We start from the raw sequence: 14,484 nt of genomic DNA on the forward strand, positions 1-14,484 counted from the left end.
GACGGTAAGAGGTAAGTGATCCGCTCGGGGGGGTGATGGGATGTATCCTTCACTGCAGAATGTCAACGAATATGAGTTATTTGGGCCTTTTGCTGGGAAAATACACCGTATGGAGACCTTTTTGCTCAATTTGTTTCAGAAATAACTTAAAAACACAATTACCCACATCAATTAGAAACCCTTTTCCTGCTCAGCTTCTTGCCAGATATTTTGTGGAAAGAATATACTACTTAAAAGACGCAAATTTGTTGTAATAAGCTTCCTTTATCAATTTCTGTATGAAAGATCATTGTAATCGAAGTATAATTGTGTTTTTTATTCTGAAACTCTTGTTTACACTTTTTAATGTGTAATATCGAGCCACACTTTTTAAATACAGTAAAGAGCACTACCAATTTTGTCATACGTAGCTGGGTATGATGACAATTAGGCTTTTGTCGAGTCAATGATGATGACAAAGCTTATGTTCGATTATTATTATTAAGTGTACTGTAACTTTGGTTCAGCACCTGTCCTTTTATTAAACGGTATGTGCAGTTTTCAATTGTCAGCAATTGAGCAATATATGTTATTTGTTACTGCAGAAAATACTGTGGCTGTGCCTTGTGGCGACTTATTCCAAAGCAGCTTCATTTTCCAGGAATGGAAAAAGCACAGAGGCGTCAACCTACATGCAAATGCATGTAACAAAAATACTTTTAATAGCTGGAAATGTCCTGATGTGTGTTGGTGATGGTGTGGGAAACAGAAACTCAAGTGTGGGAGTTGATTTTTGAGTTGAGATGAATAATTAGACTAATTACCCCCATGTGGCGGTCTGTAAAAAAATATTTTATAGACAAAAGGAATAGAAAATACTTAGAAAATGTCCATGCAATGTAATGTGTGGCTGAAATATCCAGATAGCAGCCAATCAGGATAAGCACTTTGCAAAGTGGATGAAGCCACAACGATACATTTTTTTTCAGAAAACATGAGTATAAAGAGCAGGCTGAACTATATTGTATTAACTGTTATTATATTGCAACCAGTCCAGATATGACTCAAGCTTGCTGAGGTAATAAGGGCATGCCCTTTACAAAGTGGATGAAAATGTGGCGCTATATCTTTGAAGAAACGTGAGTATAAAGAGCTGGATAAACGACTAGGATGAACTATATTGAGTGTCATTTTCCAACACTTGTCCCTTTAGAGCCCTTCCATTTTGACTTCTGACACTTAAAATCAATTGAGAATAGAGGCAAAGTGTTCCTCCTGCACGGGTACGCCGGGAGGAATAAACGCTGCCGGTTGCAGTAATGGGCGACAAGGAAGTCCAATTGCTTCGACTCGGGGATATAAATAAACTCCCAGTCTGTCACCGACTCAGATTGTGGTCGGTGCCTGTAAATGGAGTCTAACAGAAAGGTGGGCAGAAGAATAGAACGTTGAAGAGAATTGAAAACATCATTGGGTCAGAAAAAGCTTAGTTGTACAATAAAATTGGATTGGGTGCACAAATGGGAGTAGTTGAGTCAGCTGATTACTTGAGTTTTTGTTCTCGTTACAGGTGGTGGTGAGCTGAATCTGGTTGATTGGTGAGTTACACCCCGTGATTGGTCGTTTAGCATAAGCAGCCAATTATGGCCAACTGTATAGGGAAAAAAATAAAGGGAATCAAACCCAGAACATTGGACACTGAGGTAAATATACCAAACACAAGTACACTGTACACAAATGTTGAATTGCAGGTTTTTTTAATAGGAAACAGTCCAATTTTATAAGAATATAAAGTGCACTTAACTATTACCACTTTAAAATGTATGCGCAACAACTATGACTTAACCAAAAAAACAGCATCTACATGCACGTGGCTGTTCGAAAAGTTTCTTGTTAATTGAATGGGATCAATGGAGATCTAATTTATCTAGATAAAGATTATGATGCTATAATAAGAGAAAGGAATAAAGGGTGTGGCGTGTGGGGGTGATATATTAGTGTTCTTATTCCCTCTAGTGGAATTTTAGTGAAGCGCAAGTTAGGAAATATCCTTTTGGGTGTGTGTTATCTATGTAACCACTTATTCATGTTGACTACTTATTTATGTTGTCTACTACTTCTGTTGACTACTTATTTAAATATGTGTTGATTGGGCTTTCACACTTAAAAAATACATTGTATTCATCCTAACGTCTGTGGGGGAAGCTGTAAATACTTTTTGGTTGGGCTTTAATCCTTTAAAATACAGTAGCATTGCACATTATAAACATTGTGATGACATGCACTTTGGTGTTTGTTTTTTTTACTTCTAGACATTTAAATGATAATATTATTTATTCGTTGTTCAATAGCAATGAACATAATGGAGTTTTGTAGTTCCATTTAAATACTGCAAGAGGCAGCAGTAGTCAATAGTGAAAACAGAAGAGCGACTAGATCTAACCTTTTTTTCCCTTTAAAAACAGTTTCCTGCAAATAACATTTTTAACCGTCCCATATGCATATTGAGTATAGTATTTTCATTTTGCAGTGTTTTTTATTATTTGATTATTCTCCTGTCTGCAGTTTGAGACGCACCAGGCAGCGGCCCCTCCCACCCCGTTCGCCCGTGCGAGCGACTCTCTTGTCGGTTTCACTCCCGAGGAGGAACCCGGTGCACCCGGTTGATCTTATTTTTTGTTTTTTTATTTTCTTTTAACAGCTCTCCCCCCAAGATGGAGACTCGCAGATGGCGAGATTAACTGGTACGATACAATCATACCACCTGCGTGTCTTCAATGACGCCTTGGTTGGTGCAGAAGAGATTTTCACAAATCTTTTTTCCTATTTTTTGAGGGGGATCTAATAAGAAGATAGTGCGCTCCGGGGGTCGGAGTTGTCGTAACCATGAGCTCCGGGGAAGGAACGGAGGAGACGACGAAAGACACGGGAGATTCGACATTCAAGACAGGTAAATCAAATTTCGATCAGATCCATCGGGGATGATGGTAGACATTTATTCCGGATTGTGGTGTCCTTTTTGGGTGTGCGTTACAGTGATCGAATGGGGTCTAGTGGGGTATTAAGTCCGAATCGTTTGGTTCTACAGCCATAAAACTGACACAGTGACATTCCAGATTAGATTCGGATACATTTGCATGTATAAATGTATTCCGATCTACAAATAATCAATGCGTTACTACGCACAAGCAAACTGTGTAGCTTGGCTTTAGCCAGAGTGCTAACATTCTAGGGCGCATCATATTTCCAAGATGTGGCATTATTTCTTCAAGATCTACTCTTGGAGAAATGAGCTATGTTAGTCCGATCATGGGTATGAAACTTAGACATGTAAAAGACATTGCGATCTATAGTGGTTTTGATCCAAATAAAGTTGGAAGATGCAGGGCAACCGCGTGCAGTGCACCTCAATTGGACAGTAAAATTGGGCATCTGCCATTAATATTAAGTCACCCGTTTAACTCGTGTATGTGTGCGATTGACACTTTGGTGGGTTTTAACGCCATCCCCGGCAACGCTGGTCCGATAGCGGAGCGGCGATGCGAGGGGAATGGGCTGACCAAGAATAAACTCCCATGCTCAACCCTTTTGCTGCGGGTTAGCATCCCTATAAAGCCTGCTTGGCTAACAGATGCTAACGTAGCATCGCTAGTTTGCCAGTGAGTTGACAAAGCCGGCGTCCCCCTTCCACGATGTCTTTGTTAAAACACTGACATATTGTGAATTAGTTTATTGAATACAACATTCCTCACATTGTACGAGTTTCCGATCTTGTTGTTATCAAAACAACATGACAGTGAGAGTTATGTCAACAATACATGGCGTGGCACCTCCAGCAGCCTTGGGTGTGTTAAGCTAGGCTAAGTAGAGCACATAAAGGCTAAAAAACAACCTTTAATAACATTGCTAAAATCTGTCACCCATCATGGGGATACTCATCATATCCAGGACACTTGTTTATTGTTTTACAAAGACCCGATTCCCTGCCATGAATAAAAATGCTATGATTTCCCCGTTCTAACATCAGCAAGTATGACAGGCCTGCAGTCATTTAAAAGACAACAACAATGGGCCATAAACTGTAAATTGGAGGCAGATTGAGGAGTGGTTTTTAGTATTTTTCAATGCAAATACAGGTAGAGGAGTGGTTTAATTTGGTAGCTTCTTGTGTTATGCATTGCTCTGCTTTTGCACAATGTGCGTTTTTAGTGTGCAGACATTATGGAATGATATGGTGGCTGTGGATAAGCCTGTGGGAGCAACCCCCCCAGCTCAGTTCACTCTCTGTCGGCATTGAACTGCATCCAGTGGCTGATGTCATGGCTGCTTGTGTCATCATGCTTGAGCTTTGCAGCTTAAATGCACTTGAAATCAATTTCTAGCCACCCCCCCATAAAGCAGAGTTATGCATTATAACAGGGGTAGAGAATCTATGGCTCGGGAGCCATATGTGGCTCTTTTGATGGGTATATATATATGGCTATCCACCTTTTTAAATCATCATTTTTCTTCATTAGACTCTTATGCATGCATACTGTCATGGATACTCGTTGATTAGCAATAGTGACATCATGTTCCCAAAAGAATTCAGACTTTTTTTTTTTTACTTTCAAAGTGATGAAATGTATCATAAATGCTCACATTTTCATGTATTTTTACTTTTAAAGTCTGAGTATGGCTTTCAAGGAATAATGTTTGAAAATATGAATTATTTATGGCTCTCTTTGTCAAAAAGGTTCCCGAACCCTGCATTATTAGCACCTGTTTATGCACAACTGACATTTAGCTGCAATTACTATATATATTGTATTTACATATCCTACTCTTTGAACTCGCCGTGCATTTTATTGTAGTCGTGTAAGCTATTATAGCCCAACCTCCAAATAGTAATTTTCTAGAGCAACTGTGGTTGTGTAAACAAAAGTAACCAAGCTGACAATCACCCCCCTGCAGTTTCATGTCTGCCGTGATAATAAGCCACATAAGGAAGTTGTGCATCCTTATTACCGGAGGGCTTCCTGTTCGCAGTGTCTTCAAAGTCAAACGCTTTGGTTGGCTCTTGCAGTTACAAATTACATGTTAATTTGTTATTACATTCAATACAACTGCCCATATTGCTCTTTTTCTGATTAACCCGAATAGCCTTTGTGACAGTTGAGCCTAATAAAAGTCACTGATGATCTGCCTGACAACATAATTGACCTTTATTTACTAAATTAATTTAATTATAGTGTGCAAAGTAAGGATGGTGACTGAAAGTTGATTGCAAGGTTCTATTAGGGTATTTCTGATAAGATTACCTGTTTGTTTTTGACCTTTTTGAATTTGCACACCCAATACAAAAGAAATGGAAGGTTTGAGTGTTCTACTTTTGCACTCCAATCCCATTTCACCGTCCTGCAAATCTTGTTTAGACTTGCAAAGTTTGGAGTTTTTTGCCAGAGGCATTCCCCCACTCTAACCTGGCAACATCTTTGGCCTCAGTCATCTTTTTCCCTTGCCGTTGGTATTATTCGGTCCAACCTTGTCTGTTTTCGTGTATTTCCTTCTTCTGTCATTCTTGTTGTATCATGTCAGGAGAATCCAAGTTGATTACAGCAAAAAAAAATAAGAAAAACAACGCTAGACTAGAATTATTAGCTTGGCTTCTCTGCATGTAGAAAGGGAGGTTTGTTGTGGCATATTGTCAATCATCAACAAAACTATCTGAACAGATGACTTAAATATTGATTCCAAACATAAATTACAAGTGGATAATGCAGGCTTTTATTGCATCATTGCATCATATGATGAAATGCATATCAACTAGACTTGATGAATGAACTTTTCAGTTTACTAGCCAGTTGTGCACTGTATTGTTGAATAAATGCTGCTGCTGTGTGTGTGTGTGTGTGTGTGTGTGTGTGTGTGTGTGTGTGTGTGTGTGTTTGTGAGCTGGCAACCCAGGGATGGAAATTTGATCTAGGCTTACATTTATGACTCAGGCCGATTCACCCAGGAAGAGGTTTGCACAGTGAGACATTCGCACACACACACACACACATTTATACAAGCACACCGACACTAATGGATATTGATCCCGGAGATGGAGACTGATTGAAGTTTCCCTTTATGCTCAAAGCAACCGAGTACGAAAGAAAAACACAGAATTGCACGCTTAGTTGACTTCTTCTTGGTCTTATCGCAAGCTGATACGACACAACGACAGGGCATCCAGGTCAAGTTTACTTTGGCTTTTGCAATGACGTATTTCAAAGTCTGCACTTGTTTGCATTGCTTTGGTAATATTATACCAGAAGGAGACACAGTTTGATGTTAAACCAGACTTATAGACAAACTACGGCCCGCGGGCCACATATGGTCCGTTAGGCTTTTTAATTCGGCCCGCCAACGGTGTCCATATGTTTTTTTTCTTTTCTCCAAGATGGCGGCGCTATCATGCGGAAGCCAGTGGCAATAGCTCTGTCCACTCATATTTGTTTTTGGTGTTTTACAACCCCTCTATCTTTTTTAAATGACATTTTAATATTTCTTAATACATTCCTTTTGACTTGAATTTGTACTTTATACTTTAATGATGAGTGATGAGTATGTTAATACTTGAGTCCTTTTTTTGTTCATGTTTCAAATGTACTGTTAACGGATGCACTTTTTTATATGTATCGTATCTTGTGCTGACCCGGTCCATCTGTCAAATTTTTAAAGTCCAAGTTACTTTTGGGAAGATCATTTTCTTTTCCAGACCTTCCAGAATGACCTTGCCGATCTGAGGGTGCGTGTCAGTGTACGTCATAAGGTAAAACAAGTGAAGCTTTTTTAAATGGCCGCATCAGCTTTGTAATAGTTTCCTGTGTGAACCACTCAAGATTTTAGTGGTCAGAGCCAATCCGGCAGGAAATTGTATTAGCGGTGATAAGCACAAACTGACCAACGACTGTTGAATTATGCAGGTCTGTAAATGGCGACATTGTCGTCGTCTTCCAGAAAGACTCGTGTGCTGATGCAAAGATTTTGGGGGGAAGCTGTCATGGTAACCAATGGGCAAAGAGTGGGGAAAATTTTGTGACCTCACAGATTGAGTTCCATAGAAGAAGAAGTAAAAAATAGTAGTTGGAAAAATTTGTCCCACATGCCTGGCTGCGATGTACACTGTAATTATTCAATGAGAACACGATGAGCAAAGCCTTGCAGAGAAATGAAGCCCAAAAGCACTAAAGATGACGGCGTGGACCTTTTGGGTGCACTTTGGTCACTTCGATCCTTAACTCAAATGAAACATTCGAGACCAAATGACAAAGTTGAGTTTTAACTATTCGGATGTGTTCTACAACTTCATTTAAAGACCTGAATTGTAACTCTCAGGCGTTGAGAGTACTTTAAGATTTTTACTGATTTGCACAGACCAATGACTCATACTGACTGATTTAGTAGCCAGGTCGTCATTGTAATATTTTAAAGTAGAGAATTGGTATTGCATTAGAATAGAGTTAAGGGAGAAAAGTGCCTTGTGTTAATTCTCTGGAAAAAGTGATTTTGTTCTTAAGATGTATTCTCTCTTGTGAGTACAGGTTGGTTATTAGTTTAAGCTTATTCCAATTTAATCAGTATCAATGTTGGAGTATTTTCTGGTCTGTTGGTTGTGGTGTTTGTAGCAGATTTGTCGATTTATTGATCATTAAGATTATCTTTCATTCAAGTGCTTAAAATTCCACTTTTTTTTATTTAACTGAGGTATATGTCAGTATTCTTCCAACAGTTCCTGTGGTTTTAATACACGCCTGAGTTGAGTTGACTGAATTGATCCCAACTGAACCGTGGTGAACTGAACTGTATCACTTTGGGAGTACTTGACTTAATGACCCTGACACAAATCACTAAATCTTTGCATCTGGGCTTGGAATAGAAGCCACATCTTGAATTTTTTGTCAAGATAAGTCCATAAAAAAAGCAAAAAACTTTCTTGGCTTAATACCATGGCTTGTTATCATTCTGGCTTGTTGTGTGAGAGTCTTCAATGAATATTCAATATCAAGAAACTTATCAACTGAATCTATCTGGTCTTATTTTCTATATTATGTATTTAGTTTTAGAAAAACCTGCACAAATTCAAAGCTTAAAAGACCACAATGTAATCTTAAAACCAGTTCATCCAGACATCCAATCAGTCTTATCTTTCTACAACAGCACAAGATTATAAAACTGTGTCAGGCAAGGCTTCTTAGACAGTGTTAAGATTTTTTGCCATTTGTGTTGATTAAAGTATTTGTCTTGTTTTTGTTTTTTTCCCCCGTTTTTAATAAGATAAACAACAGCACAGTCGGCAAATCTTCGTCTACGAACCGCTTTGCTTCCCTGCGGGTTTATTAAAAGAATCGTGTCCCATTTTTTTTCCTTCTACCCTTTTTCCTCACAAGCCCCACTCTCGTTCGTTAATTTCTTCGGCGTCGTAGCCAATTGATGTGAGCTCAGGGGAAGAAGCAAGAAGGAGAGAATCGAGGGTTTTGAGAGAGGAAAAAAAATGAAGACAAGGTGGGAATGAGAGGTGGTACGTTGTGAAGAGCATGGATCGCAAGGTGCTGTGAAATCACGGTTGGTGATGATCATTATCTTGCACATTTTTTGAACCGGCGTAAAAAAGAAAAAAAAAAAACTTTGTCCTGCTCAGTAGTTTGAGAAAATGCACTATAACTGGGATATATACATGGGTCTTTGATCCGCGTTTGCGGGTTGACAAAGGTATTGAGGGAGTTTGCTAAACTAGGACATGTCCTGAAAGACTATTGTACTCCTTTCTCCTTGTGCTCAAACCTCTGGAGGATTAAAAGTGCTATCTCACTGTTGCTCGTTTTTCTTTTTGGGGCCCTGTCTCTTGATACTTTTTTTTTTTTTTTTTGCATGACTTTTATTTAGCACTGGAAACAGAAGGGTATCGATAAAGGTCTTCAGGGACTACTGTTGAAAACAGTAGATATTTAGATATTAAACTCTCATGAATATCAGTTTGAGAGCTGGTTTCAACAGTACTTAGATATTACACAGTACTTAGATATTAAACAGTACTTAGATATTAAACAGTACTTAGATATTAAACATTAGTTAGATATTAAACAGTAGTTAGATATTAAACAGTACTTAGATATTAAACAGTACTTAGATATTAAACAGTACTTAGATATTAAACAGTACTTAGATATTAAACAGTACTTAGATATTAAACTCTCTCTCTTAGATATTAAATTCTCTGTCACCATTTGACCGGCGACCAAACGTCCGGTCACTGGTTTAATGATCTTTACCCACCTGTCTTTCGCCTTCAGCATTTGGTGATCACTTTCTGTTTCTTTCTGTTATTTCAGATGACGAAACCAAAAAGAAATGTATTAACCAAGATTTCTCCCTTCTCTTCTTTCATCCATGACTGTATCACTTAAGGAATCAGCCACGTTCAGGATGACTTCAGGTTCAATATTAACTGTTTGTTTTTAGTAGTTTCATTGCTCCAGGCCATCATCCCAGAAGTTAGTTTGGTTTATAGACTTTAACCTTACATTCTTTGCTCAGTCCTTTTAATATCGACCTCTGCTTCCACAGTAGTACGACTTCTGTTTCATTTATTTTTTTTCTACCTGACTTTCGATTTTAATCAGTGTGACCAAGACAATAGGTATTCTGGTCTTGCCGGCCTGTCCGTGAGTCAAGCGGTGAGTGCGTCTGCCGAGAAGGGAAAGCAGGGGCCCATAGCAAGGGTGGGCTGGTGTTCACGTGGGCCTTGAAACAGAAACGAGCCAGCGCTCGGGACAAGAGGGAGACGTTTTTTTTTTTGTGTGGAGCCATTTGACTTTAAGGCTACAGTACCCCAACCGAGGTCTACGTAAGTTCACTGTATCTGAGAGTACATTTTGGTAGACGCGAGACGTCCGGTGTTTTATGAGATCGGGCCGCTCTGATTTTTATTTCTGCCTCGTCATTTCCTTCGCGGTCGTCGTAGAAGTGCGTGCGTGCGTGTGTGTGTGTATGCGTGTGATCCGTTTTACATTTTTTTCCAAGCAGTTTGGCGCGGTGTTAATGCATGTAACGTGTGTGCGAGTGTGGTTTCAATTCAAATGCTTTGACTGCAAGAGTTCTTGGGAAAATATCCAGTGTACTTCGTAATGGAGCTGTAGTTTATCTGTATTGTGTTCCTTGTTTATGTAGTGATGCAACATAGGCAATTGTAAATGTGGTCTGGCATGGCATTGTTATGCACCGTGGACGCCGTAGGCCAGGGGTAGGGAACCTATGGCTTGGGAGCCACATGTGGCTCTTTCGATGGGTGCATCTGGGTCTTTGATAACCTGTAAGATAAAATATGGAAATCGCTGATGACATAACTGAGATATTACATCTAGAACTGGTTTAATCTTTCTTTTTTTTGCATTAGACTGTTAGAATGCATACTCTTATTGATTAGAAACTACATAAGAATGTTGCCAAAAGAATTCTTTTTTTTTCACTTTAAAAGTAGTGAAATGACTAAAATAAAAGACAACCATTTACATGTATTTTGACTTTTAAATTCAGAGTATGCTCTCAAGGAATAACATTAGAAAATATTAATTGTTTATGGTTACCTTCGTCAAAATGGTTCCCGACCCCTGCTTTAGGCATTGCAAATATGCAAAGTTGCTTTGGTTCTGCCTTCTGCCGTCCTATTCATTCTCTGAAGTTATGGCCGTCTTCCGTGAGAACTTTTCAACGGCTTGACTAATGACTGCACTTTCCCAAACATTAGTTGCGTGCAAAACTAAAATGTGAAAGCCCGTGTCTGGTAAGCTATACCGTCGACTGTATGCTTGCAATTTGTACATTTCTACCCACCGTTATTGCTACTCATCTTCTTTGGAGAAAAAAAAGAGTCATTGGACAAAAACTACAGTTTGTCTGAGAACATGTTCTGTGGGGAGACAAAACCAAAATATAGTTCTTTGGCAGCACGCACTAGTGATTTGTCCATGGCAATGAAATGAAGCTTACACTGTACAGTAAACCATGTTGGAGAGCATTACTTTTAAGGAGCTATTAGTCCCAATGGTGAGAGAACTGTACTTGCCAAAGGGCAATATCTTCTGTATCCTTCTTTGCAGTGTAATGACGGGAAATAATGGTGTTGGTTTTGGTCAGATTTCACAAGTCAGAAGTAATGATTGTGTTGTATATGTTGATTATAGTGATTAGACGCAGACAGATGGGTGTTTTTAAAGTGTCTTGCTGCTTTGGTTAGAGGCCATCTTGATTGTATGGGAAAGTAAAGAGCTTGGATTGTAATACTGATATGTGACTTGTAAATTTAATGTATAATGAGTTAGGAATTTGACTTTTTTGCAAGGTAGATGGTTCTTAAAGCCCTGGTAACAAACTTATTTGCTGTTGAGTGCCAATTCTGTCTCACAGGTTAATGTATATATATTTTTTAGATAATATTTGTCAACTGTGTCGTGTTTACTTGATGTTGACACCTATTTAGACGCTAAATTGTTGTCTCCAAGGTCAAGGAGGAAGCAGGCCGAGGCTGATTCACCTCGACCGGAGCATATGTGACACTGAGTCAAGCAGTTGACCCGCTGAGCAGTCACCATGTTTACATTTAGACACCGCGTGACACTCAGACTGAGCGAGTTTTCGCTCGGGTCACGGCAGCAGGGATGGACTCCGTCTTTTGCTTTCGCTATATATAGAATGCATCGATGGCACGAGTGTTATTTGGGCCTTGTGTGAAAAAAATACATCGAGAAAGGAATCAACCAATGAACCCAACGGCTCATTTCAATTACAATGTTGGTAACATGTACATTTTTTTTGTGTTTTCCACAGATGGATCCCTCCCCAAAGAGCCAAAAGGCGACGTTTCCAGTCAGATTGCAGGTAAAAAACTAACTTTTTATTGAAGAAATCTGTATACAGAACAGCTCCATCCTTATTGGCATCAGTATTGCATTGAATTGTATGGTCCTGATCGTCCAAATGTTTCTGTTGGCACACGAAGAGTGTGTTTTATGAGTCTTCCGGATAAGGTCAGGCTGCTGTCAGTGTAATTTCCCAACATCACACTCACCTTGACTACCTATCTCTCATTGTCGCCTCCCTCTCCTGATTTGGTCCCCGTCGCCGTAGCGACAGTGGCCTCTCTCTCCACCCTTTCGCTTGATTGGAGATGGATGTGTGTGGCCTTCACGCCTTCCTTTTCAGCTCTGGGATGTTTTTTGGGGGGGATTCCGAATTTGAACATTTATGTCAACTTCAGAGCTTTTACCCGCAAAAACCTGGTTTGCCTTCCCTTCATGTTTTTAGTGTTTGATAATCAAAATATGGCCTTTTAAAATGCAGCCTGACATTTTAACGAAACACATTTCGGCAGTGATGTTCTACATGACTGTAATTAAATTCCTAATTCAGGTATATTAATGTGTGAAGCTCTCTGCAATTTTGACCAAATCTTTTTGCATTGGGTTGAAGAAAGAAAAATTGAATAAACCCTCCAACCCTTGCAAAAGAAGGATGCCAGCAAATTGGCAGGTTGCACCAAGGCCTGAGGGGAATGGCCCCCATTGACAAATATGATGAAAGCAACATGAATTCAATTGATACGAGTCCTGCTTTGCCTTCCTGGTTTCTTCTCACACAATTTCTCTTAAGATTCCAGTACTTTCCAGTCATTACTAGAGATTTAGCAGGGATTAAATCCCCCCCCCCCCCCCCCCCCCCATCTGCTGTCCCAGCCAACACTACTACTGGTCCGACTGGATGAGCCATTGGGATGGAACACTTATGTAATAATTGATAGCGTCAAAGCTAGACAGATGGGCCGATGACCATTTTTACTTCTGCTTTCATTGGAATGGAGAAACAGAGCTGCTCCAAAATATACATCCCAGATACTGAATGGCGTCTTTGAAGTCATGCATCCTTTGATGTCATGCTTTTTCCCCCTCAAGAGGGCGTATTTGTGCAGACTACATTATCAAGAAGGCTGTATAATGCATTGAAGGCTTTAAGAAACCGAGGCTAATGCGTTTAAGGCATTTTTTTATGTGATGTTTCTTTTTTTAATTAATTTCAGACTACAAAAATCATTTATATAATATTCCAAAACATTCCAGAATCTTGAGAAGAATCTATGAGACCTATGGGGTCTTCTTCATAGTTCTATCCATTCTTGTTATTCTAATTGGCTGAGGTCAAGTACTTTTTTGTCCTTATAACATGTTAAATTGAAGAAACACATCATGGAGCATCTGTATGTGTTTAGTTTAGTGTGTGTGCAGAACCAGTAGTAAGTCGTAGTACAGATGTTTCCGATCACAACAACCAATCAGGGCAGCCCTTTGGATTTTATATTGAGAAGTCCTTCCTGTGAACTGGACCAATCCTGACACATGAGGATGGCATGCAGTCATTGGAATTTGGAGTCCCTCTCCACACGCTAATCCAAACCATATTTCCTCAGTTTCAAACGAGAATCCGGGAAAGATTGGAAGGCACCCTCTGACAAAGTCAAGACAAAAAAAATAATAAAAATGGAAGCCGCCAAAGTCAAACTCCTGCCATGATTTCAGATTTCAATCTTTCACAATTCCGGAATACTCAGACTGGATCAGGATGTAGGTTAGGGTTCCAGGTCACGGTTGTCCTATTCCTGTCCACTCCACCCCACCTCAGAGAATTCCTGTAATTCCCACGCATCCCTCGGACAAGAATTTCTGGCATGCGGGAACTTGGCAGCCACGGCGCGATGCACTTGCGCACGCGTTCTATTGCCCCGCAACAGCTGGCCCGGAGGTCGCGCATGCCAATCAGCTGCCAGAGAGCCATTAAGCGATTACGCCGTTTGGCCATGGCTTTTCAGAACAGGCAGCAAAGCTCTCTTTGAGGTATGTCGAGATCTATGACCCTTCCTCACCCGTTATGACTCATCTGTCCAAATCTGGGCAGCCGTCGCCTTCTGTCTTTTCTCCCTCAAGCAAAAGCACTTGGGAGGTATTTGTCGCACAATAGTGGTGTTTTACTAATCTGCATGGATGTAACAAGACTATGTAATGCCCACTTGACCTCCTGAAGGCCTCCACGAGGCTGCAGTCTTTGATTTAAGAAAATATTCTATCAGAAAAAACAGTAGTCACTAACTTATTCTTGACCTGGAGGGGTCACACCAACTTTTCTGGGGATGGTGGAGGTTTCTAGAATTTCATTTTGGCATCATTTGTAAATTCTCGATTTAGGGCGTAGTCGTGTATCCAATTCGCCACCGACTATTTCTCATATTCATGTGGGTGATAAATCAATTGAAATTGTGGTTCTTATACATAGAAGTGCACTTTAGTTGGAAATATTTTGAGAATAACTCATTGAGACCATGGATTTGACTTCAAGACTCGGCCACAAGGTAACAATAACACCTTAGTACTGTTTAATATGTAAGTACTGTTTAATATGTAAGTACTGTTTAATATGTAAGTACTGTTTAATATC

The sequence above is a fragment of the Stigmatopora nigra genome, chromosome 21 (genome assembly GCF_051989575.1).
Source record: "Stigmatopora nigra isolate UIUO_SnigA chromosome 21, RoL_Snig_1.1, whole genome shotgun sequence".
NCBI lineage: Eukaryota > Metazoa > Chordata > Actinopteri > Syngnathiformes > Syngnathidae > Stigmatopora > Stigmatopora nigra.